Here is a 25,160-nt window from a genome sequence, read left to right as displayed (position 1 = left end):
CATGTATGAGATGGAACCACATAGCCAAACTGGGGACTAAGCACTCTGAACCCAGTACTGGCATAACCTGTCAGGTGGCATGCAATACTACAGTGACTACAATACCAGTCTGATGTAGACCTACACTGACAGCAATACAAGCACGTGAACACACTGGGCCATTCGTGGAGCCTTAGAATAGCATCCTGCCTGAGCTGCACACACCTCTGCAGCTGGCACACAGGCATACGTTATGCCTGAGCACATCACACATAACACATAGCACACAAATCCTGTGTGCCAAACAGTCACAGCCTGTACGGCTAGACAACACACCTGCCACAGTTGTGTTAGCTACCTTTATTGTCAGGTACAGTGTGGTCATGCTCACCAGGCTGGACAAGGTGAAGGTCACAGTGATATGCCCGTGGGGCACTATGGTCCACCACATAACACAAGCATACAGGTCAGTCAGAGGCATGGACACATATGACTCAGTCATGGTCCATACCACATACCTTCTCCTGCTGTACTTGTAGGGTGCTGACATCATCAGTGTTTAGAAAGGGGAATGTGCATCCTGTAGTCTGTTCTCTTAGTTGCCAAAAGGGACATTTCCCTCACACAAAATTGCACGCACACTAACCCCCCCTCATCCAAACACACACACTTGCAGGATTCAAACCCCTACCTGACTATGCTATGACACGTGAAACGAACGCATTAGCGGAGCGCGCTATTTGCATTACTGCGAGGTTTCCCTTCTCCTGCTGTACTTGTAGGGTGCTGACATCATCAGTGTTTAGAAAGGGGAATGTGCATCCTGTAGTCTGTTCTCCTAGTTGCCAAAAGGGACATTTCCCTCACACAAAATTGCACACACACTAACCCCCCCCTCATCCAAACACACACACTTGCAGGATTCAAACCCCTACCTGACTATGTTATGACACGCGAAACGGACGCATTAGCGGAGCGCGGTATTTGCATTACTGGGAGGTTTCCCTTCTCCTGCTGTACTTGTAGGGTGCTGACATCATCAGTGTTTAGAAAGGGGAATGTGCATCCTGTAGTGTGTTTTCCCGGTTGCCAAAAGGGACATTTCCCTCCCACAGACTTGCACACACACCAACCCCATTCACACACACTGAGCATTTGCAGAATTCAAACTCCTACCTAACTATGTTATGACACTTGAGATGGATGCATTAGCGGAGCGTGCTATTCACATTACTGGGAGGTTTCCCTTCTCCTGCTGTACTTATAGGGTGCTGACATCATCAGTGTTTAGAAAGGGGAATGTGCATCCTGTGGGGAGGCAGATGCCATGCACACTCTGGCTAAGCTGTCATTCCCTAGGGCAAACAGCCTAGTGTTGACCTCTACACCCATATGTTTAATTGTCAAATGCACATTATTTGTTGCTGATAGACTGTTTGCAGGTCTTTATTGCCATAGCATTCCCTGTTTGTATGAACAACTTGTGTATCTGTGGAAGATGCTTGCATATGGGAGGGATCCACTATATCACATATGTCTCTGTAGTCATTTAACTGTGTGCACTGGGCAGATTGCTGTAATGTGGTTGGTTCCTGGAATAACACGTACAAATACCAGATATGTGTGGCCAACTGCTAAACTGAGATTTGGCCTAAGTGTGTGAGCATGCCCAGTTCAGCCTTCCCATGGCATGTTGTCTGACATATGTCTCATTTATCAAAGTGTGTGAGCATGCCCAGTATGAGCTTTCCATATGTTGAACTCTGCAGCCCACCACATTTGTGGATGAGTGTGAACTTCAACAACTATCTCCCGTTTATGGTTGTGTGTTGTGTGTCATGTTGTGTAGTTACTGTCCAACTGCTTTGTGTGTGAACAAAACAGGGATTATACTGTGCCTGCAGGGTTTGCATGGGATACTTTGCATACAGTTGTCAACATCCTTTCACACTGACCTAACACTGTAGTACTGTATAGTGTACTGGTTCAGTACTTTGACTGTGGTGGACAGTATCCTGGGCTTTAGTCCTATCACTGCTTTACATTTCCATAGTGCGCACAACAGCCTGGTTAGGGGCCAGTTGTGCACATCTGACCATGTTGCATTATGTTCAGATATGAACTACTTAAACCAGGCTTGTCCAACATTGGTAGTGTATTCCACAACACAGGTGTACATTTGCAAACACTAGCGATGTGCCCTAGGCCATTTCTAATGCTAGTCAGAGAGTGTGTTTGTCCTTTGACACACATTGTAAGTGGAGTCTGCCATGACATATGTCATGGTTAGTATACTGTACCTCTGTCTACCTGTGACATAACAGTGATACTCAGGGTAAACCTACCATCTCCCATCCACTCATCAAGATTCCTCTTGAGGAGAATCAATGAGTGACTCTATGGATAACCTGTACTGGGAGTTTACTCATGGGTGGGGGTGGCTTCTGTGTTATGGATCATGCAGTACAGCTTGTCCTATGTAAGTCAGTGCTGGGGTTCAGGTCTCTCATGTGCATAGCTCACCACTGTCATTCAGATTGTACAAGGTGCAGCATATTTATTGATACCAGCTTGGACATGGCTTTATACATCAGGCACAGCTTGCCTCTGGGTGGGCAGTATGGCAGTATTTGTAGCTGCAGTTTGTTTAATCAGGCAACACATGACATCTGTGCAAGCTCTTTGATACTCCTGGTGAGGTACTGTTGGGGACTTTACAGTTGATGGAGGTGTCTGCTGAGGTACATCCCACAGGGGCTATTGTAGTCAATTGTAACGCTGATGAAGGATGACTGCAGAGCCACAATGACCTCCCCTTATCTAGATCTGATAACCTTCATGATTAGTTGGGTATATGGTATGTTTCTGTAAACACTACAGCCACATGTTTGTCCAATGCAGGATATCTATCACCTTGTGTCCCCAGGTCCCTCATTACATGTTAAGTATGTAATAGGTTAACACCTATGTGGTAATTGGTGGGCACTTACTGTATATCCACGGGGGTTGACTATACACTTTTCTGCAATTAGCTTGCTGACATGGCTATGGCACCAGTTGTCTGTTTCTATGTGGCCATTTTGTGGGATGCTGGTGTCAGCTGGAGGGTCATATATGGTGAGCAGTTTGTAGTCCTCTGCAAACATGTTCAGACACAGTCCTTCCATGTTGGCCTGTACCTATGGGACATATATACCAGACGAGGGAGATCCCAGGACCAAGCCTTGTGGGATGCCAGTTATATCTGGTTTGTAGTCTGACATGGCTGCAGCATGTCTGACCATGTCTGTTCTGTCCTTGGTCTGGTTTGCAACCCCTCTACTGACATAGGGGTTTATATTTAAGCTGGTGAGCATATCTATAATGAACACGTAGGGTATTGTATAGAAGCCTTTGCAAGGCCCAGCTACGCTGTGTGGACCACATTGCCCTCATCAATGACCTTAATAACTGTTTCAAATGAGTCAGACATGTTTAGGGGCAGGATCTGCACTTAAGAAAGCCACACTGGGTAGGGTCCGGTGTCAGTAGGTCCCCAATATCTTTATGTCTGCAGTACATGCTGATCCTTTCCATAGCTGTGCAGACCGAGCTTCTCAGGATTCTGGGGTGGTAGTTTTCAGTATCCATTCAGGCAACACCTTTGTTGAGAAGGACCACTGTTGTTGTACACTGCTCTTTGAGTACATATCCTGTGGTAAGGCTGACATTGAGCAGTAGTGTGATTTGGCATTCCATTCGTCTTGGAGTCCATGTTGGACTCAGCCCAGGACACCATCTCATACCATTGCTGCTGTGTGTTTTTCTTTGTAGATGCTGGCTGCTACCTCAGCATCTGCAATGTCAGGGAGCCAGCAGTCTGCTGGGATAGATATTTTGCATTCTGGGGGGGGGGGTTGCACTGCACCTGTGAGGATGTATGTTGGCAATATGTGTGTGTGTGTTTGGTATGTTGTTTGTAATATTTGTGTGATTCAGACCATATCTGTGAATTCCCAACACGATTCCTACCATCAGTTGTGGAAGCCTTGGGATTATCCTTAGTGTCCTGTACAATTTGTATCTTTATAGGTTCATAGGTTCATACTAGGCTATCCACCCTAGGGCATTTGTTAGCCTAGCCAGAGTGTGTGTGGTTTTCGCCACCCCTTGCTATGTGAATATTATGGCCATTTATGATTTGCTTTGCTGTGCCTCTGTCTGGACGTGACACAGTGAAGACCCCCAGTGTAACTCTACAGTCATCCATCCACTTGGCAAGATTCATGTTGAAGAGTGTCAGTGAGGGGCTCTGCCTAACATGGAGTAGGATTCTGTTCCAGGGTGTGGGGAGCCTCTGGGTTATGTATCTGTCCCTCCAGCACATCCTATTCCATTATGTGTTGAGGTTGACATCTCTCACTCTCACAGCTCCAATGGCTTTGAGTTTTCTGGGGTAGAGCATGTCCATTACTCCTGTGTTGGACATGGCCTTGTACAACAGGCATGCAATGCCTCTGTGTAGGGAGCATGTGACTGCATTCAGCTGGGGTGTCTACAGCCAGGCAGCATATGACATATATTTGAGACCCTTTATCCTCTTGGTGAGGTACCTTTGAGGTCTTTCTAACTGCTTCAGGTGTCAGGTAAGGTACATCCCATATGAGGCATTGTACTAGATTATGGGTGTGATAAGAGAACAGTATAGGGGCACAATGACCTCTGTTGATGTAGATGTGAATCCTTTCATGATACTGTGTCCAATAGAGACAGTCTTCCTAGCCACATTGGCAATGTGAGTGTCACATAACAGGTTACTGTCCACTTGTGTCCCTAGGTCCCTGATTACTCCTTCCATACATAATGGTTTACCACCTATGTGGTAATTTGTGAGTACCTTGTTTGGTATTTGGTGGGACATTCATACTGTCCAGTGTCTTCAGGACGACTGGGTGGGGTTCCTGTGTGTGAGAGTGTGGTCTGTAGCATGCTACAGACTGTACAGCAGTCTTGCCTACGGTTAGTTGCACATGGGTGGACTCCAATGCCTTGTGCATTGTCAGTTACCTGGACGTATGGGTGTCTGTGCTGAATATGGATACTCACCCTCCTTTTATGTTTTGTTCCAGGTTTTGGGGCCATGACGCATGATATGTGGTATAACCTGGTAGTGCTGGTGTGCTGTCAGGAGGCTTGCAGCAGGTTTCTGTCACTGCACAGACATATATGTTCTCCATACTGGGGATGGCCTCGGGAGCATGCATATTGGGGTTTACACATCTGGCATTGGTCAGCATTACCCTTATGTTTCTTTCCACTTATGTTTTGTAGGGTGGTAGGTTAGTCTTTGCAGCCTTGCCTATGAAAGGCTCTATGGAGGTGGCAAAAGCCTTATCCAATATCCAGACGCCCAGGGGTAACAGGTGCAAGCCATCCCTGGAACAGCTGCATGGCTTGTCAAGCATGACATCCCAAGCAGATAGACAATGGATCCCCTTGGAATGACACCAGTAATTGTGCCACTTGTTATAACTGATCATTCCGTGTTTGTACTGTGGCATCATTCTTGGTGAGGGTAGGATGCTGCAAACGGTGAGTGTCATACCAGCCTGGACTGCATAATCAGAGAGCTCATCTATGTCTTTTCATGTAGTCCGGGGAGGTACATCTCAGGTCATTCACAGCAGCATGGACTATGACTGCATCATATTTCTACTTGCTTTGGGGTGACCTGCATACTTGTGTTATGTGGCATATTGTAGCAGCCTACAGGCAGCTTACTGTACCCTTTCCCTTGTTCCGTCTGGTGTGCGGGACAGCAGTGTGTCTCACTATGGAGTCACCTATTACAACTGTATCAGGCATGTTGTTTCTCCTTCTGGCCTGTGACTGTTTGGCACACCAGCTTTGTATACTATGTGTTGCATGTGCTATGTTTGGAGGTTGTTTGATTGGGTATCTGCTTTGGAGGCCTCTGTTGGTGTGGTGTGTTTGTAATTCGGGCCTCTGGGAATGTTTTTCTGTGTTTATGTCTTTGGTTTGCAGTTGTGATAGGTCTATGTGGGACTGGGTTTGTGGTGTGTGTGGTTACCTTCTCCTCCTGACTAGTTTTGGGAGTACTGAGTTGAGGGAGCTCAGCCTCCAGTTTGGATAGATGGTTGCATCTCTCACATGTATTTGTATTTCTTGGGGGGAGTTGGGGGTTGTCTGTGTACTTGGGGCAGGTGTAACATTGCCTCAAGATTCACAGATTCAACTTGTTGTGGCTGGCCTTAGTGGATTGTATGTGTGGACATATTTTATTGCCATACTACTGATCAGTGATTACTTCTTTTTTCATGTTTGCTCTATCATGTAGTAGCTTTCTCATTCTCTTGCATGGTTTGGTTATGGCTGTTGTCCACCATGCCAGATGCCTGTGTGTATGGCATTGTGTCTTGTTTTAATTTAGGATTGCATAATCCAAGCATTCCTGGCAGTGTTCATGGAATGGCTGTATTACAGGTTCTGAGGTATGGCCCATATTTTGCACCTGCACAGGACCTTTAATGGATTCCACATCAGTTTGGAGGAGTGCAAATATTGCTTTACACATGTTTTTCACTGTGGTTTTCTGGCCAGGGACTGTGATCAGGATTTGTATATCCAGTGTGATTACTCTATGGTCTGGTTTTCCCAGTGAGCAATACACTTCTCGTCTTGCCATCCAGTACCCATGTTGCTGATTGTCACATCCAGTATGCTTACCCCTCTTGTGGGAGTGGTACGTTGTTCCTGGGCATTTTAGTTTATGGATTCTATGAACTTTTGTCCTACAGTGTTGGAGCTAGTATAATACTCCCAGTCTATGCCTGGGTATTTTCAGTCACCCAATATAATGTGGTTTGGAGGACTTGATATATTTATGTATTCCAGCATAGGCCAGGTGCAGTTCCTGGTGTTGGGATGGTAGTCTGTAGCAGGCTATAAACTGGGGGGCAGTTTTAGCCACTGTTACTTGACCATGGCTAGTCCATGCTGCTTCTTGTTGTGGTACCAACATGGGGGTGTGATTATCCTTGACAATTATTGCTAGTCACCCTCCTTTTGTAACTTGTTCCATGTTTTGAGGCTGTACAGCACAGTATGAGGTGTAATCTGGTAGTGTTAGGGTGCTGTTGTGAGCCTTGACTCAGTTTTCTGTTACAGCACAGATATCAACATTCTCCATACTGGGTGAGTTTAGACTGCATGCATCTTGCTGTTTCGACTTCTGGCATTGGGTAGCATTACATCTAGGTTCTTATCCCTTCTGATACCTATGGAGGTAGGTTTGTGTTTTGAGCCTTACCTATTCAGGGCACGCTGTGGGTAACAACAGCCTTTGCCAGTATCCATACGGCCTGCACTGATAGGTGCACACCAGCCTAGCAGGTGGAGCATCATGTCATGCTCAGCATGTCATCCCAGGCTGGCACACATTGGATCCCCTTTGACTAACTGCGATACTTCAGCCAATTATTGCACTTGATCATCTCATTGTCATTTTGTGGCATGATGCTTGGTGAGGGTAGGATGTTAGTCACGGTCCTCAGGTGTGCATATAGTACATGGTTTTACATTACTTAACACATGGCATTCATGCCTCAGGTGGTGCTGCAGGGCTGCCTCTGTTGGATGCACATATTACACTCCCTGTACATGTTTGTGAGCAGGTCATGTCATTTTAGGCATCCCTGTTATTATTTGAGTGAGTCAGAGGGGGTATCATTCCCAGGGTTCCTACTGAGCCAGTGTATGTGCTATGTGTTGCCTCTTTGCCAAGGCCAGGGCATACTGGGCACGCCTCCTTCGGCCTACTGGGGCAGGCTCAGGTTGTTCCTCCTCCGAGTCACGCTCTGCCTGTGATGGCCTTGGCAATGGTGGGGGGCTGTTTGACCCAGCCCTATGCTGGTCCTGCTGCAGCTGTTTTCGCAAGATCATATTATGTAGCATAGCACATACCATGACAATTTGGGTACATGTAGTTGGTGTGTACTGCAAGGCTCCACCAGATGTGTCCAGACACCGGAACCATGACTTGAGCAGCCCAAACACACACTCTATTACATTACGTGTTTGTGTGTGTGCCTCATTATGGCGTTCCTGTTCAGGTGTGTGTGCGTTTCTGATGGGTGTCATCAGCCACGGCTCCAGTACATAACCTGCATCCCCCACTAGGTGTCCGTGTGGGATGTCCCCATTGGCAAATGTCTGGTACAGCTGCGTCAAATGCCAGATGTGGGAATCATGGTAGCTCCCAGGGCAGTCAGCACACACATTTATTATTATGCCCTGGGCATCACACATGACCTGGCAGTTGATGGAGGGGAATCCCTTGCTGTTAATGTAGGCACTACCCCGCTCACCGGCTGGTGCTTTGATGCATATGTGCGTGCAGTCTATTGCACCCACTACCTCAGGGTATTCCGCTATTTGCTGGAAGAGATGCATATTAATGGCCAATACCTCATGGGCATTGGGGAAATATACATAATCACTGACATGTGCTGACATGGCATCCAGGAACTGGTGCAGTACCCTGGAGGCTGATGCCTGTGATATCCCCATCATATCACCAGTTGGTCTCTGGAAGGTACCTGTTGCTAGTATAATTAGGCCAACACATACCTTGGTTTCCACTGGGATGGGTTCCCCTCTGTTGGTTCTGTGTGTGAGGTGTGGCCTGCACAGCTCCACTATTTGCTACAGGAGGTCTCTGTCCACTCTATAGTGCACTACTATCTCCAGCTCATGTAACCCATGGTAGGTGACCCTGGGCCTGTACACTCTTCTCCGTCTCCTCACTGTGAGTTGTCTGGCACCATCTGCATTGTCACCACCCTCAGCAAGTCACCTATGTCTCATTATGACAGCTATGGCAGCCCCTAATATTTCTGCTCTGAGTTCAGCTTTTTCAGTTTTCACTTCTAATAGCTAACTCCTGTCTTGCAGTGTCTCTTGAGAGAAACATCTTGCACTGCTGTTTGCAGTGTGTTAAGTGTTGGGCTGAGCTACTATTCTGCCTGTGTAATTGCCTGCTTTTAATTGTTTTCACCTGCTAGCTCCAGCAGTATTCCCTGATAGCTTCCTACTAATTCTGTTGCTTCCTTTTTCCTTTCTGTTTCCTCAGGGGGGAGCAGCATGTATACCAGCAGAAACACGCTCACAGTGGTTTACACGCACGCACACATGCTTACACGGTTCAGAATCGTCTTATTCGGGTTAAAACGCGCACACACCCACACAAACAGTGTTAAACATCTAGCAACATGCTCCCACATGCTCAGTCTGCCTTACACGCGCGCACACTGTCTTACTCGCGCTTCATGGCGCACACACGTGCGCATGCATGCCCAGCAAGAAACTTTGGTGTAGGCAACAGTGTACACCTTCCATTTCTTTTCTTTCCCATGCTTATGTTGTGGTACTCCTGTTTCCATGATATGTGTCTGACATCTGCCATATAACTCTGACCTCCAATGAACTGCATTTCTTTCTGCCATTCCCCCCTGTGATGTCACCTATCTCCTACTCTGTTCCTGCCCCTTCTGTAACTCTTACACTACTCAGAATGTGCTCATTTTCTATGTGACAGTGGAATTCAGTATCCTAACAGTCATTTGCATCAGATTGCCTACTAATGCTTAGTTACATGTCTTAGACTCAGCTTCCCCCCTTAGCAACCACTACACGGTAGCCATGTTGTTTTTGGTCTGCTGATCCCTGCATTGTGAATCCATGTATTGCATAAAACCCACATTTGTGGGTTTATAACCTTCATTTTTATGTTTTATACAGTGCAGCCTGTTTGCGCGGGGCTGCGCTGGGTTTAAACATGATCACCGAAAAAAAAATTATATTTTTATTACTTTTGCATCGGGTTACCTTGCCAATGGCCACATATTTGGCCATTGGCATGCTGCCTGACACATATGCACCCTTTATTTGGAGCTGACATGGCTCCATTGTGGTTTTTGAAGAAACGTACTCAGTTGTCAACTGAGTACATTTCTGCAGCTAAAACGGCTCTTACACGGGCTGCTTTGGGCTTCCTGGATCGCTAATCAACCTAATTTGCATGCTATTCGGCTGCAAGTGAGGTGATTAGCTTATCCACGCCCACTCCGTGTAAGAGACGTTTTAGCTGGTCTCTTACACGGACTTTGGGCTGTTCCTGGATCGCGAAGGCTGCATGGAGTCTTACACTACTCTTAGACTCCATGCAAGCCTTCGTGAATCCTGCCCAAAGTTAGGAGAAGTTATCAGGACATTGATTTAGTGTTGCTAGATTTCTTTCATCAGTGATATATTACAATATAATTATTTGAGTTTTTGATGGTAGAACAGCCACACTTAGGAATTATATTTGGAATTCCTAAAATACATAAGAACTCTTTATATCCACCATTTAGGCCTATAGTTTCAATTTAGTTTAATAAGACATTTAGGATTTCCATTTACCTGGATGAAATTTTAAATCCAATTGTAGAGGCAAGCAATTGGTATCTTAAAGATTCTTGGATGTTCTTAAATGAACTCAAGGAATATAAGTTCCAAGGTGAGAGACTTTTTGTGTACTTTTGATGTGTGCTCACTATATACTTCTATTGAACAGACAGTAGGACTTGAGTTTATGTGACTGTATCTAAGTAAGCTTAGACAGAGGATATTTTTGTGATATGTCAACTTATGGAACTGATGTTAAGCAATAATTATTTTATGTTTTGTGAAGGAATCTATCAACAAATTGGTGGAATAGCAATGGGGGCACATGTTGAACCAGTTTTTGTCAATTTAGTAATATGTTGGTGGGAACAAGAGTTTCTCAAAAAGCTGTCTCATTTTAAACACATAAGGTTTTACAAAGCCTAAGTTAATTTATAAAAAGACCAGGAATTTAAAATAATTGCTCAAAAGTACAACTGGAATGAATCATGGTAACATGGAAACCAAGAGAGTAAGTACTTTCCCCTGCCTGAGCTGTTCTCAGTGCAGATATATAATGGCAGTTCATAGCCATTATTTCAAGCACTTAGATTTTGTTTTGGTATATAAAGGTAGCTATAACTGCCAGTGTGAAGGGAATACCTAGCTGTCTACTCAAGTTGTAAACATTTTTACACAGGGAAAACTATTAGGAGGTTGACAGACAGAGTAAGAGAACATTTGTCAGCTATTAAAAAGAAAGACTGTGCCAACGCCTTAGCTAAGCATTCACTTCAATGTAAAGATTTTAGGAAATTTTCCTTTTTTGTAGTGGAGGTAGTAGATAAGGCCAGATTCATAGGATCTATCAAAAATTATTTAGAGAATTTGGAATTAAAATGGCAAATATTCCTGAGAGCAGATTTTGCTCAAGGTCTTAATGACATGGTTTCTGTTAAAAGTAATTTGAAATATGTAAGCAATTGATATAATAATATTTAATTTATTTATAGTATTTGACTGTGGAAGTTGATGACTGTATAACTAAATAACATAATATTTTAGACACAATTTTTTTAATACCGAATGACCTGTTTAATGAATGTGGTTCTGTCTTTTTAAATATATTATAATGTCATAATTAATGTGTATTTAAAAGGAAATTGATGTTTGGTTGTAACTATTCTGATGAAATTCTGATTTAAATGGAATAAAAGCACTTAACACATTTCTTGCTCTGGTCCAGTGTTTTTTTTATCATTTTTCATCTTCAGAACAATCCTGTTCTTTGGGTTTTTAAGAGGATTAGAGGACCAAGGAGGAGCAGGAACCAAAACCCCTTGAGGATGCTTTAAGGACATTAAAGCAGTGAATGGCCCCTGAGAAAGGGCCTGGCAGTCACTTTTTGGATCCCTAGGAGCAGAAGAAACATGTTTAGTTTTTTGTTTCTTTTTTAAGAGAATGTCCCTTCCAAAAAAACGAGAAGGCTTAGACCCAGGACACCAGTTTAGAACTATAGTAGGAACTTTTTCTCCATCTAAAAATGAAGTAACTCCCCTAAGCCTGTCAGAAAAAAAGTCAACCATAGTTCCTCCTAAATATCTGAGACAGCTGCCTGCAAAGCCTCTTTGGATGTTCTGCAGCCAAATTCTCACCAGCTTCCATGATCAAGGCAGAGAAATGTGACAACTGAGCAAGCCTCTGGGTCTATAATGACCTTGGGAGAAACACCTGGCAGAGGCTGGACAATGGAAGATTCCAGTAGTATCTTTTTGCCTTCTTTATCCTTAATGGCTGACCCTCAGGGCAGGAGATTCCTTCCACTGTATCTTTAGCAAGAAGCTAAAGATGCTGGTTTTCAAGTTACAAGGAAAGGGATGAAAGTCTACTGAGAAGGGTTTTTGGGATAAACACCTGACAAATTGAACAAGATGTATAGACTCCAAAGAATTTTTCCTCAGGTAGATAGCAAATGCTGGAGGTGTAATGGGGAAGAAAGGGGTAATTGGGGAACATATTTTCTGGTAGTGCAGTGAATTGGCAGACTTTAAGGACTTCCTGCAGGATGCACTTTCAGAGATGTTGGGTGGACAGATTAGTGTGATGGAGATGATTTTTCTGAGCTATGACATGGAATTGGAATTGCCTAGACATATTAAGGCAGTGATGGCAAACCTATGACACACGTGTCAAAGGTGACATGCCACAACACCTGAGTTACCAAATAAACTGCTTTTGCATTTATTTCTTGTGAGAAGTGTATTGAATTATTTTGTGCCAAGAGCCAGTTCAACTACACTGCAGAGGTAAGGAAGATACTATCCTCAAAGACTATCTCAATATACTTTCTCGATAAAGTCTGCAAAGGGCAGCGCTGACATTGTTTTCTCTTCATGTTTATAGTTCTGCAAAGAGCAAGTAGTCTGCATTTTTAAGTGTGTGCTGTTTTACATTCCTGTCAACTGTCCCTCTTAAACCCTCCTAAAACTGGAAACTTTTTAAACTTAATAATGACAATAATTAGATTTATAGACTAATTGTACTTCAGAAAATGTATATTAATTCACATTCGTTTTTTTCTGTTAGTGTCTCAAATTAATAGTGCTAGTAGTTTAAAACTGTCCATGTCTCTTATTTCTGGATTTGTCCTTGATTCTTTTGAGTTATCCCAGATGCATTGAGAGCCATGCTGTTTTATTTTTATTTATTTATTTTACTTTATTTTTTTTTGTTGGGGGGGGGGTGACACGCAAGTAGAGTCAAGTTAGACATTTTCCAAATTTTTGAAACCCCAAACCCAAAAAGTTCACCATCACTGTATTAAGGCCTTGCTGTCTCTAATTATGATGGCTGCCAAAAAAGCAAGTATTAGAAAATGGAAATCAGAATCTAAACTAACTATATTAGAAGTAGTGAATATAGTGACAGAGATAAAACGACTGGAATTGAGATCTTTAGAAGAAGGTAGGAGCCAACTACATAGAAAAAAATGGGAATTTGGGAACATTTCATACAGGGGAGGAATGAGGTTTAAAAGAAGGCAGGACTTAAATGAGCATTGTAACATTTGACCAAAAATGATTGGGTAGATTATAAGTGATGTATAATGTTTACAACTGGGAGTGTGTCATTATGGTGTGAGATGTAAAATGCTTGCAACTAGGATTCTGTCAGTGTGGTTTGTTTTCATTTATATAAATGTATGACTGCTTATCTAAGTGATGGTTTAATAAAGATGTTTCTTGTTTAAAAAAAGGGGCAGGAATTGAATAATTTATGCAATGTTTCTTAGGTTACATGACATATAGTAATATATGTGAATGATAATGTTTGTCAATTTTAACTTGTTAATACAGTTTGATTACATTAATATAAATGTAAACGTGCCTCTGTCACAAGTGATAACGCAATAAAAGTGTTTCAAAAAATGACCAAAAAATTGAACAAAAGGTATGGTCATGAGAAGCTCCTAAACAAAAAAGACACTTATTGTGGCAGTCTTTATGGGCAATCTGTCTCCCACATTGGCATTTACCCTTCCTGGATGACATTAACCCCAAGAAGCACAAAACAAGACAAGAAAAAACAACCCCCCCAACAAGGCACTTATCTACATCTACAAAGAAGTCAGCAAAAAGGCATATGTAGGCATTGGAGAATGAAAATGCATTTAACTGGCAAAAAATGTCACAGGTAAACAGACTGGCAGTGAAAAGATAAAGTCGGACCGGTGGCAAAGAAGTTCTGACTATAGTAGGCCTGAGCATCATCTTTATGCCCTATGCTATGCAAGGAACATTTTGGTGAAGTTCTGAATACCTTTAAAGCAACAGAAGTCTTTGATAGACTGGACAGATGTCATGCATCAGTGAATGTAGGGACATTTAGTATTATATCAGTTATACTACTACTGCAGAATGAAGTAGTCAATTTATCCATAAATTTCATTATGAACATCTAATCATTAAATACCTATTAGGTAAATCTAATATGTAATGAAATATTATGTCCTTTTTAGAATGAGAAACACTAAGGGTGCATGTACTCGAGTCCTCACTTGTGCAGTAATACTGACGCACTGGCCCTGGTACAGATAGACAGGCATATTGAATTGGTTTAATATTAACACAATTTGTCCTAGGTGTACAACTTTTATTTATTATTATTATTTTATTTATTTATTTTATTTTATTTTACATTTGTAAATTTATTTATAAATAAATAAATAATAAATAATAAATATTGAATTGGTTTAATATTAACACAATTTGTCCTAGGTGTACAACTTTTATCCTTGCCCAGATCCTACATCTTCTGGCATGTTAACTAGATCCTCCTTGGAAAGCCTACTGTCCTACATCAAATTCAAACTATAGCACTCCCACAAAGGAAGTGGAGTTAAAGGTGCTATGATAGGCTGAGGTTTGGTCAAAACCTATGTAAAGTTGAGAGAATGCCAAAATCTGGCTAGCTCTTTGGCATTTTGCACCCACATAATCTTTCCTACATAGAGTACCTAGGGTAGGAATGAGCAGATAATCACTTTCCAACTGTGAAATGAGTAGAGTCATATCAATCAGCTGAGGGAAACCCAAGTGCATCCCATCAGTGGAATGGTGTGCTGTATTTCTATGTATCAGTGTTGCTTACACTTCCATTGAAATCCAATGTCCCAGACCTCCTTTTTCTCCCCAACTCCAGTACGTACACAAATACAAAACAACATGATAAATGATCAAGTTTGCAACCCAGTACTTCCCAAACCTTCAGAATAATCTTTCCCTATCTTCCTTTAGACATAAACTATATGAATGAATGGATATCCACAAATTTACTCCAGTATAGACTGGTGTTGCCCTCCTGGAGAAAATTATGCTGCCTTAGTAAGGGTACTGACAAGGAGAGAATGGTCATTAGACTAAGTACCCTTGGATTATCTATATACTTATGACTATAAGAGTTAACTGAGGAAGAAAAACATTTTAAAGTCAAGGTAACATGATGTGACAAATTTTATAAAATACTGAAAATAACAACCAAGGTCCTATGGCACCGGTTTGAATACAGTGCTTATATTTTAAGAGACACTTAGGATGATAACTGCTTATATTTTCAGCTATATTTTTCATTTGATCTGACACCCTCTAGTAATCAGTGATTACCTTTTACAAATGCATAAAATTGTGAACAACTCATGTTAAAATGTAATTTAACCTGGAGCTTAGCCTTGACAAGAGACACATGCATTCTGTTTCTGTTATCAGCTCATGCATTTCCCATAAGTGAGAAAACTCTTTCTACAAAGCTATTGCTGGAGGGAGTTGAAAGGATAAACTGTATCAGTCTGTAATGCATTTTGCAGTCTAGAGCTTTACTAAAAAAGTCACCCAGCGATCACTTACAGATGCCTCTGTCATTGGTAACAGTGCTGGCAATACAGCTGTTAAACTGCAGTAGTCTGAGTACAGTTCATCAATGTCCAGATCTAACCTGAAAGCATCAATGTCTGCATGCTGTTCTGACCAGGTTACAGGCTGTAGGAGGCTGAAGACCTGCACTATTATTAAAATCAAACCACTTCTGCAGGTAGGGAAGTACTCCTGTGCAAAAGGTACAGAAGTCCCTAAAGACCTGCTGTCCTGCAGCTAGGGCTAAGTGCTTAATGGCAGATGAAGCTTTAGTTCCAAAGAATCGGTCATCCAGCCTTTGCTGTAGTTCACCTCAGCGACTCACCATCACTGCATACAGCTCTTGTGCAGACAGTGTATTGCTTTCAAGCTTTACAATTGACTTGTGAAAAACCTGAAAAATGTATTGCATGAAGTGCAAGTAGCACTCAGCTTCTGAGACATCTTCTGTGATGCCACCCTCATTGGCCTCCACAAACTTCCAGATGAGAGAGTGACAGTCATCTGGCCCTTGACTAATGAAATAACTTTTAATAGCAGACCAGCATTCTACTAGTCTTGCTACAGCAGGAAACAAAGACAACAACCTTGTGACAACATGCTGCACAATCTCCTTGAAGTTCTGGTCTAAGAAAGCATAGAAGTCCTTCAACTGTGCAATATTTTGGCAGACATTGAAAACTCACTGTGGACTTTCATAACTAGCATCTCAATATCAAATCTTGCAAGGGTCTTGGTGGCATGCTTTGCACAGTTATACAGTAGGTGGCACAAACAGATTACTGAAATTATATAAAATACATCAGATTTCAGATGTTGAAAAACAGACCTATGCTCCCATAATTAACTGAAGCATTCTCTGCAGCATAGCTGGATACATTTTGTGATAACAACCCTTTCTGCACAAGGAAATCCTTTATTTTTGCGAAGATGGCTTCAGCACTTTCATTATGATCGTCATAGAAATCAAGAAGCTTCTGTTGTATACCATGAGTTTGACTGAAGTACTGTATAACCAGGGGGAACATTTTTCTGTTTCCTTTACTGGATGCATCTGATGCCAAAGAGAAATATGAAGTGCCAAGTTCCAGTAGAAGTAGCTCCTCTGAATAAGATGCAAGTACATTCATTACTATGAATTCTACTTTTGTCTTCCCACAGCAAAATTTTGCAGCCACAGTAGAGCTGGGGTAAAGTGTTTGTGCCACCTTCCTTCCACAGTCCATGGATACATACAAGTGATTGTGTATTACCCCATGATAAACTGCCATCCCCTCAGCTGCTGTTACTTTGAAGGTTTCACTAGTTGCGTGATGTGGCTGCATGAACTTTGTCATTAGTAGTTTCTGCTTCTGGAGCTGAAGACTTTCCTAATGTTAGTCTGACGTCTGGTGGGTTTTCAATGCCTTTTCTCCATCTCATTTGATAGTGAACCTTGTTCCACAGGACGTGCACTTGGCCATGGCATAAGCATTTGGTACAGAACACATCCATTGATAATTTTGCTCTTATGACTTATTATAATTGCATAGTGTTTTGGATTTCTTAGAAGGCATTGTGGTGCTGCTTCTAGCCTCTTGTTGATCCAATGGTCTATTCTCAAACATGTTTTTTGCAGGATCCTTATTCAATAAAACCAAAGGAAATATTAATACTAGTCAGTGACCAAACTATAGCAATGCCTGGGATGTATCATCTGTACCATATACTTTCTGATAGTTATTCATGAAGAGTTTGTCTCTGCTGTATAACATCAGGAGAAGATCTGTATTTGTCTGTTGAGCAATGGTACTGATAATGATTAAACTCCCATCTTTGAAGTTTATGAGGTGGGTAGGAAGCACACCCCCCATAATAACCTCACTGTTCAGATAAGCTTATGCCACTAGGCGGCACAGGACTCAAGTCAGAGATTCCTATGTTTTACACAGTTTAGGAGCATACAATTTACATTCATTATGATAGATCATCACACTGCTGCTGTTTTCTAAAACTGCACAAATAAAATACTATATGTTTAAATTCGGAATAGGAGGCATCAATAACATTTATATGCCCTTGCTTAGTGGTTTTAAAGTGCTAAATAAGCAATGCACAAATCTGACTAAAAATTATGAAACTATCGCTGCTAAGATTTAGATGCAAACACATGATTTATTAGGGTCCTTCTGCAGAAGGTGGCATTCACAGTTCAAAAGAAATACTGAGAGGAATGAACACAGGTCTTGTTATGGAGATATAAAAAAATAAAACCAAACTTCTTCGTACTCTGACTGCATAAATGCACATTCATTTTGATAAACTGAAACCTTTAGCAAATCCAATACCCAAAATAAAATGTTCAAAATGAACACTTTAATTGATTTGCTTGGTGATTGTGAAGAATAGAATGGAGCTTTGCCTTTGCTTTACCTACAAATAACAATAAAATCAATAGTTTTCTTAGCCCACAAGTTTGACTGTTAGTGGAACCTGAGAAATAACTCGTGTATGAAAAATTCATACATAATTAGAAAAACAGACAAATAACTTTTATATACTATACATTATATGACCTTTCCCCTTAATAATAAAACTAATACAATAATAAAAAAATCAAAATATAGTTAATTAAAATAAATTGATGGACACTATAATTAATCACAGATAAAGAAAGATCACATTCCTAAACTATATATTGGCTTGAATTTAAGCCACCCAGAGTTCCAAAGATAAGTAAGGAAAAAGTGGCAAGTATGCTCAGAAATCCCTCTCTATAGCCTTTAAAACTAACAATCAATCAATATATGGTTTACTATCAAGAATTCGAAGCAAACTCGGTCAACTCCACTTCTGTCGAGAATTGGAATGTCGAACTCGGCAATATCGAATGCTGATATTGACGAACTACAAACCTCACCCCTATCTCGACCCATGTTAAAACCCATACATAGGTTGAATTTGGTTTGTGATTTGGCAGTCTCGGTGTTCGACAATGTGAGTTTCTAATTCTTTCGGTCGACCATATGTGGGTCGACCGAGTTCACTTCGAAATTTTGATAGTAAACCTATATATATATATATATATATATATATATATATATATATATATATATCTATATATATATATATATATATAGCAAGAATCTGATCAATTAATAGGTGTGCATTAATTACAATTATATACTTATATATATATCTATATATATATATATATATATATATATATATATATATATATTATTATGTACTTTAGATAATACACGTTAATTCACATTTCTTTATTCTGCCTTTCTGCTTTCTCCAGCTAACAGTACTAACATTTTGCAAAATGCCCCACCTGATTATTTCTAGAGTTGTCACTAATACTGTTGAGATTTGTCCCTGATTGGTTGATAGCTATGGTATGACCACTACTTGAGCACCATTGTCCCTCAGAAATAGAGGAAATATAATTGCCCCTATGTATACTTGCTCAGCAAATCATATTGCAAAATATAAGGGGCAATAATTACCATGGGAATGCAAGACTAGGCTTTTTAAGATCCTTACAAGAAAAGACATATGAACACTATCCTTGCAAGCCTTGGGAGGATGGATGATGTTAAAACAAACACCCTTAAAACACTTTAGCAAAAAAATGTACCTGCTATAAGACAGGTGCTTTTAAGCATCTCAAGGGATGTATTTGCATACATGTTCAAGCTGCTAGGTATGTTAAGGAAGAAGAGGTTCTGGAGTATACTCACTGCAGTAATAGCATTTATACATTCTGTGAGAACATTTGCTGTTTATTACCCAGACAGTAGTAACTTAGCCTGCAGTGCTCATTTTTATTAGGAGGGTCATCTGGCACACTTGGTGCACCATGATCTCTAAACTTGCATTTAAGTGGTACTGGCATTACTTCTATCTTGCTCTCCACTCGCAAGTTGAGGACTAAAAAGTAGACTTCAGATGATATAATTCACAGCACTCGTAACACAAAGTGAGGTACATGTGTCGAACTGATTTATGTCATCTGAGTCTACATTTTGTAGTTTAAAAAATCAATAAACAAAGTTACTGGAGGAGGGTGTTTCATTTAGCTTTTTTATCCTTATCCAGTAACTTTTTTCCCTGATTTTTTACACTAAAAAACTTACACTCAATTTGACATAATTCATTCACTTTAGCACATCTGATATACCTAATGATTATCTGCAGTTAAAAAATACCATGTAGCATAGAATCTGCGATCAGTGGCCTCTTTTGCAGTGGGCTCTGGGCTAACACTATAGGCTTTTTGCCATAGCAAATGGTGTGATAAAATGGAGCCAACACAGTGAATACATGTATGGGGGCATCTTTATCCTCTGGGACAGGTAGGCAAGGCTTCAAATGACAAGAAAACAAAGGAAACAAGATGGTGAAATGAAGACTGGGAAAGGAGGAGGCATGCTGAGTTGGTAGTACATGGACAGTGAATCTATAGCATTAGAAAGAAATAGTGTGACTTCCCTGAGAGGTGGAAGGAGTACCATAGCTTGAGAAAAACAAAACATCTTGGCAATGAAGTAGAAATAAGTCGCAAAAGATGAAAAGACAAAAAAAATTGTCTTATGTGGAACTTCAGAACATTAAAGAAAGTGAGAAATGAATGAGTGACAAAATCGATGCATATTATACAGGATAAGACCCACCGCTAGACAAGGGTGATGACAGCAGAGCAACAATCTTTTTTCAGAAATTCATAGTCACAAACAAATGCTTAAACGTATTCTGAATTCAGTCGGGAAAGGACACTGCCATGATTCCAGATACACACTGTTTCACAAAGGAGGAACTCTTAAGCAGATTACCTGTTACATATTTTAAAGGATTTTTAAAACTTATTTGTCACTGGGGAAGAACAAACCAGTGCATTTCTTTGTGCTGGTCCCAAGCCCGGATAAATGGGGAGGGTTGCGTCAGGAAGGGCATCTGGTGTAAAACCTCTGCCAAATTACTTATGCGGAGAACATTTCATATTTTCATACCGGATCGGTCGAGGCCCGGGTTAACAACGACCGCCACCAGTACTGTTAGCCAACAGGGTGATGGCGGAAATTGGGCTACTGTTGGCCAAAGGAGAAGAGGAGGGGGAAGGCATGCCTGAAGGCAGGAAGAGAAGAGGAAGGTTAGGAGTGTAGTAGTGAGGGTAGGAGCTTTGAATGTTGGCAGTATGACTGGTATAGGGAAAGAGCTAGCTGATATGATGGAAAGAAGGAAGGTTGATGTATTGTGTGTGCAAGAGACCAGATGGAAGGGGAGTAAGGCCAGGTGTATAGGAGGCAGGTTCAAATTGTTCTATCATGGTGTGGATGGCAGGAGAAATGGGGTAGGGGTTATCCTAAAGGAACAGTATGCCAAGAGTGTTTTGGAGGTGAAGAGAGTGTCTGATAAAGTGATGTTTATGAAGCTTGAAATTGATGGTGCAATGATGAATGTTGTTAGTGCATATTGATGAGAAAGAAAAATTCTGGAGTGAGTTGGATGAAGTGGTGGTGAGTGTACCCAAGGGTGAGAGACTAGTGATTGGAGCGGACCTCAGTGGGCATGTTGGTGAAGTGAACAGAGGGGATGAGGAAGTGATGGGTAAGTATGGTGTTAAGGAGAGGAATGCAGTAGGCCAGATGATTGTGGATTTTGCGAAAAGGATGGACATGGCTGTGGTTAATACGTATTTTAAGAAGAGGGAGGAGCATAGGGTGATGTAAAAGAGTGGAGGAAGGTGCACACAGGTGGATTATACCCTATGTAGGAGGGCCAGTCTGAAGGAGATTGGAGACTGTAAAGTGGTGACAGGGGAAAGTGTAGTTAATTAGCATATATTGGTGGTCTGTAGGATGACATTGGTCATCAAGAAGAGGAGGAGGAGTGTGAAAGCAGTGCCAAGGATTAAATGGTGGCAGTTAAAAAATGGTGATTGTGAGGTGGGGTTCAGCGAAGAGTTAAGACAGGCACTGGGAGGCAGTGAAGAGTTACCGAATAGCTGGGAAACTGCAGCAGAGCTAGTAAGGGAGACTGCTAGAAAGGTGCTTGGTGTGACATCTGGACAGAGGAAGGAGGACAAGGAGACCTGGTGGTGGAATGAGGAAGTACAGGAGAGTATACAAAGGAAGAGGCTGGCGAAGAAGAAGTGGGATTGTCAAAGAAATGAAGAAAGTAGACATGAGTATAAGGAGATGAGACGCATGGCAAAGAGAGAGGTGGCGAAGGCTAAGGATAAGGCATATGGAGAGTTGTATGAGAGATTGGACACTAAAGAGGGAGAAAAGGACCTGTACCAATTGGCTAGACAGAGGGACAGAGATGGGAAAGATGTGCAGCAGGTAAGCGTGATAAAGGGTAGTGAGGGAAACGTACTCACAAGTGAGGAGAGTGTGTTGAGTAGATGGAAAGAGTACTTTGAAGGGCTGATGAATGAAGAGAACAAGAGAGAAAGAAGGTTGGATGATGTGGAGATAGTAAATCAGGAAGTGAGACAGATTAGCAAGGAGGAAGTAAGGTCAACTATGAAGAGGATGAAGAATGGAAAGGCTGTTGGCCCAGATGACATACCAGTGGAAGCATGGAGGTGCTTAGGTGAAATGGCAGTGAAATTTTTAACCAGATTGTTTAATGAAATTTTGGAAAATCAGAGGATGCCTGAGGAGTGGAGAAAAAGTGTTTTGGTACCTATCTTTAAGAATAAGGGTGATGTGCAGAGCTGCAGTAACTACAGAGGGATAAAACTGATCAGTCACAGCTTGAAGTTATGGGAAAGAGTAGTGGAAGCTAGGTTAAGAAGGGAGGTGATGATTAGTGATCAGCAGTATGGTTTCATGCTGGGAAAGAGCACTACAGATGCAATATTTGCTCTGAGAGTGTTGTTGGAGAAATACATTGAAGGTCAGAAGGAGTTGCATTGTGTCTTTATGGACTTAGACATATGGCATATGACAGGGTGCCTAGAGAGGAGTTGTGGTATTGTATGAGGAAGTCGGGAGTGGCAGAGAAGTATGTAAGAGTGGTACAGGATATGTACGAGGGTAGTGTGACATTAGTGAGGACTGCGGTGGGAGTGACAGATACATTTAATGTGGAGGTGGGGATCAGCTCTAAGCCCTTTTGTATTTGCAGTAGTGATGGACAGGTTAACAGATGAGATCAGACAGGAGGTCCCGTGGCCTATGATGTTTGCGGATGACATTGTGATATGTAGTGAGAGTAGGGACCAGGTTGAGGAGTCCCTGGAGAGGTGGAGATATGCTTTAGAGAGGAGAGGAATGAAGGTCAGCAGGGCTAAAACAGAATATATGTGTGTAAATCTGAGGGAGGGTAGAGGAATGGTGAGGATGCAGGGAGTAGAGTTGGTAAAGGTGGACGAGTTTAAGTACTTGGGATCAACAGTTCAGAGTAATGGTGCGTGTGGAAGAGAGGTGAAGAAGAGAGTACAGACAGGTTGGAATGGGTGGAAAAGAGTGTCAGGAGTGATTTGTGACAGACGGGTACCAGTAAGAGTGAAAGGGAAGGTCTACAAGAGGGTAGTGAGACCAGCTATGTTATATGGGTTGGAGACGGTGGCATTGATGAAAAGGCAGGCATCAGAGCTGGATGTGGCAGAGTTAAAGATGTTAAGATTTGCACTGGGTGTGACTAGGATGGACAGGATTAAGAATCAGTATATCAGAGGGTCAGCTCAGGTTGGACAGTTTGGAGACAAAGCAAAAGAGGCGAGATTGCGTTGGTTTGGACATGTGCTGAGAAGGGATGCTGGGTATATTGGGAAAAGGATGCTAAGGATGGAGCTGCCAGGTAAGAGGAAAAGCAGAAGGACTAAGATAAGGTTTTTGGATGTGGTGAAAGAGGACATGCAGGCGGTTGGTGTGAAAGAGCATGATGCAGAGGACAGGAAGAAATGGAAACAGAAGATCCACTGTGGCGACCCCTAACGGGAACAGCCGAAAGAAGATGATGATGATGATTTGTTGAGTATTTATATATTTCATTTTAAAGCAGTCACTTAATTTAATAGGGGAAAAGTGTGCCCTCATAGAAACGCAGGATTGCTACCCCATCATTTGCTGTATATTTTTATTTATTTATTTTGATAATTTTAGTTCTCTTCAGCAGTAAAATTCGACATCTAGCACAGCACTTGCACTGGAAATTATAACGAATGGTGCATTTGAGGAGATCGAGATCACATAATTCAGTTCATCTGCTACAAGGATAGTTTGTGTTGCAGAATTTGTTGTAAATGTCTCCTGTTACTTTTTAGCATGAACTGTACTCTTATTCTTTGCAGAGTTATTCTTCCTTAATATCTGATATCCCAGATAAATGGAAAATTGTCAAGGAACTATTCATTAAATGCACCATCCCCATAGTATATGCCTCGAGGTGGGTCATACAAAGGTATGCGACACCTCATGTTCACTTCTACACAGCAAACTCTAAGAATCCAGAACAGACTTACATGTAGTCCTCTTTTCCATGACAGCTTCTACTAATTCTGGATGGAATTTATTAAACTTCAACCATCACTTATACTGCTATGAAGACAGTCCAAGTACTGCTGTGATGGGAATTGTGTGATACATGGCATTATACATATTTTTTGTGATGGGACAGGAACTGCATTCAAAAGAGATAAATGATTATAATGACCCTGTACTGTTATTTGTCTTGTGTAACAGATTTGGCATCTTCAAATCAAGTGTATAGCTTGAAATGCCATATTTGTATATCATGATTCCCATACTTCTACCATCACCCAACCACAACTCCGCTGTCAATGTGATATGTCATATGCAATAAAAGATGTAGCACATACACAAAAATGTTCCAACTGGAAATCTGTGATTGTATTGCTAGTATTATAAAAGGCATATTTCATTTTATACCTGAACATTTCTAACTGTGCTGCAAGTAATATAGTAAGCATATTTCAATTTAAAACTACTTACCTTCTTTGCCTCCTTATACCTCCTTACTTGCACTAGTCATATATTATTTATTTATCTTGTTTCCATATATATATATATATATATATATATATATATAATTGGTGGGAAATTTATGAAGGTATAGTTATATACCCAGAGATGTACACATCACTATACCCTATTGGTATTCAGAAACCACCCCAACACAGTGTTGCACTGTGCTCTAGTATAAAGAAATATAGCACTGCATAGGACTGGCCCCTCAGCTGTGCCAATTACTAATGAGTCCAGGTGTGAGGCATATGCTAATAAGCATCTACAGCATTCAAGAAATAACTCATCCATACAGATCATCAGGCGGTGGGGGAGCCACTAGACACCAGGGATATCTATTCTGTAAAGTGCCTCAATGGGACTG

The sequence above is a fragment of the Protopterus annectens genome, chromosome 7.part0, assembly GCF_019279795.1.
Source record: "Protopterus annectens isolate FY-2018-M chromosome 7.part0, PAN1.0, whole genome shotgun sequence".
Taxonomy (NCBI): domain Eukaryota; kingdom Metazoa; phylum Chordata; order Ceratodontiformes; family Protopteridae; genus Protopterus; species Protopterus annectens.
The sequence above is the reverse complement of the archived record's forward strand: the minus strand, read 5'-3'. Positions refer to the sequence as shown.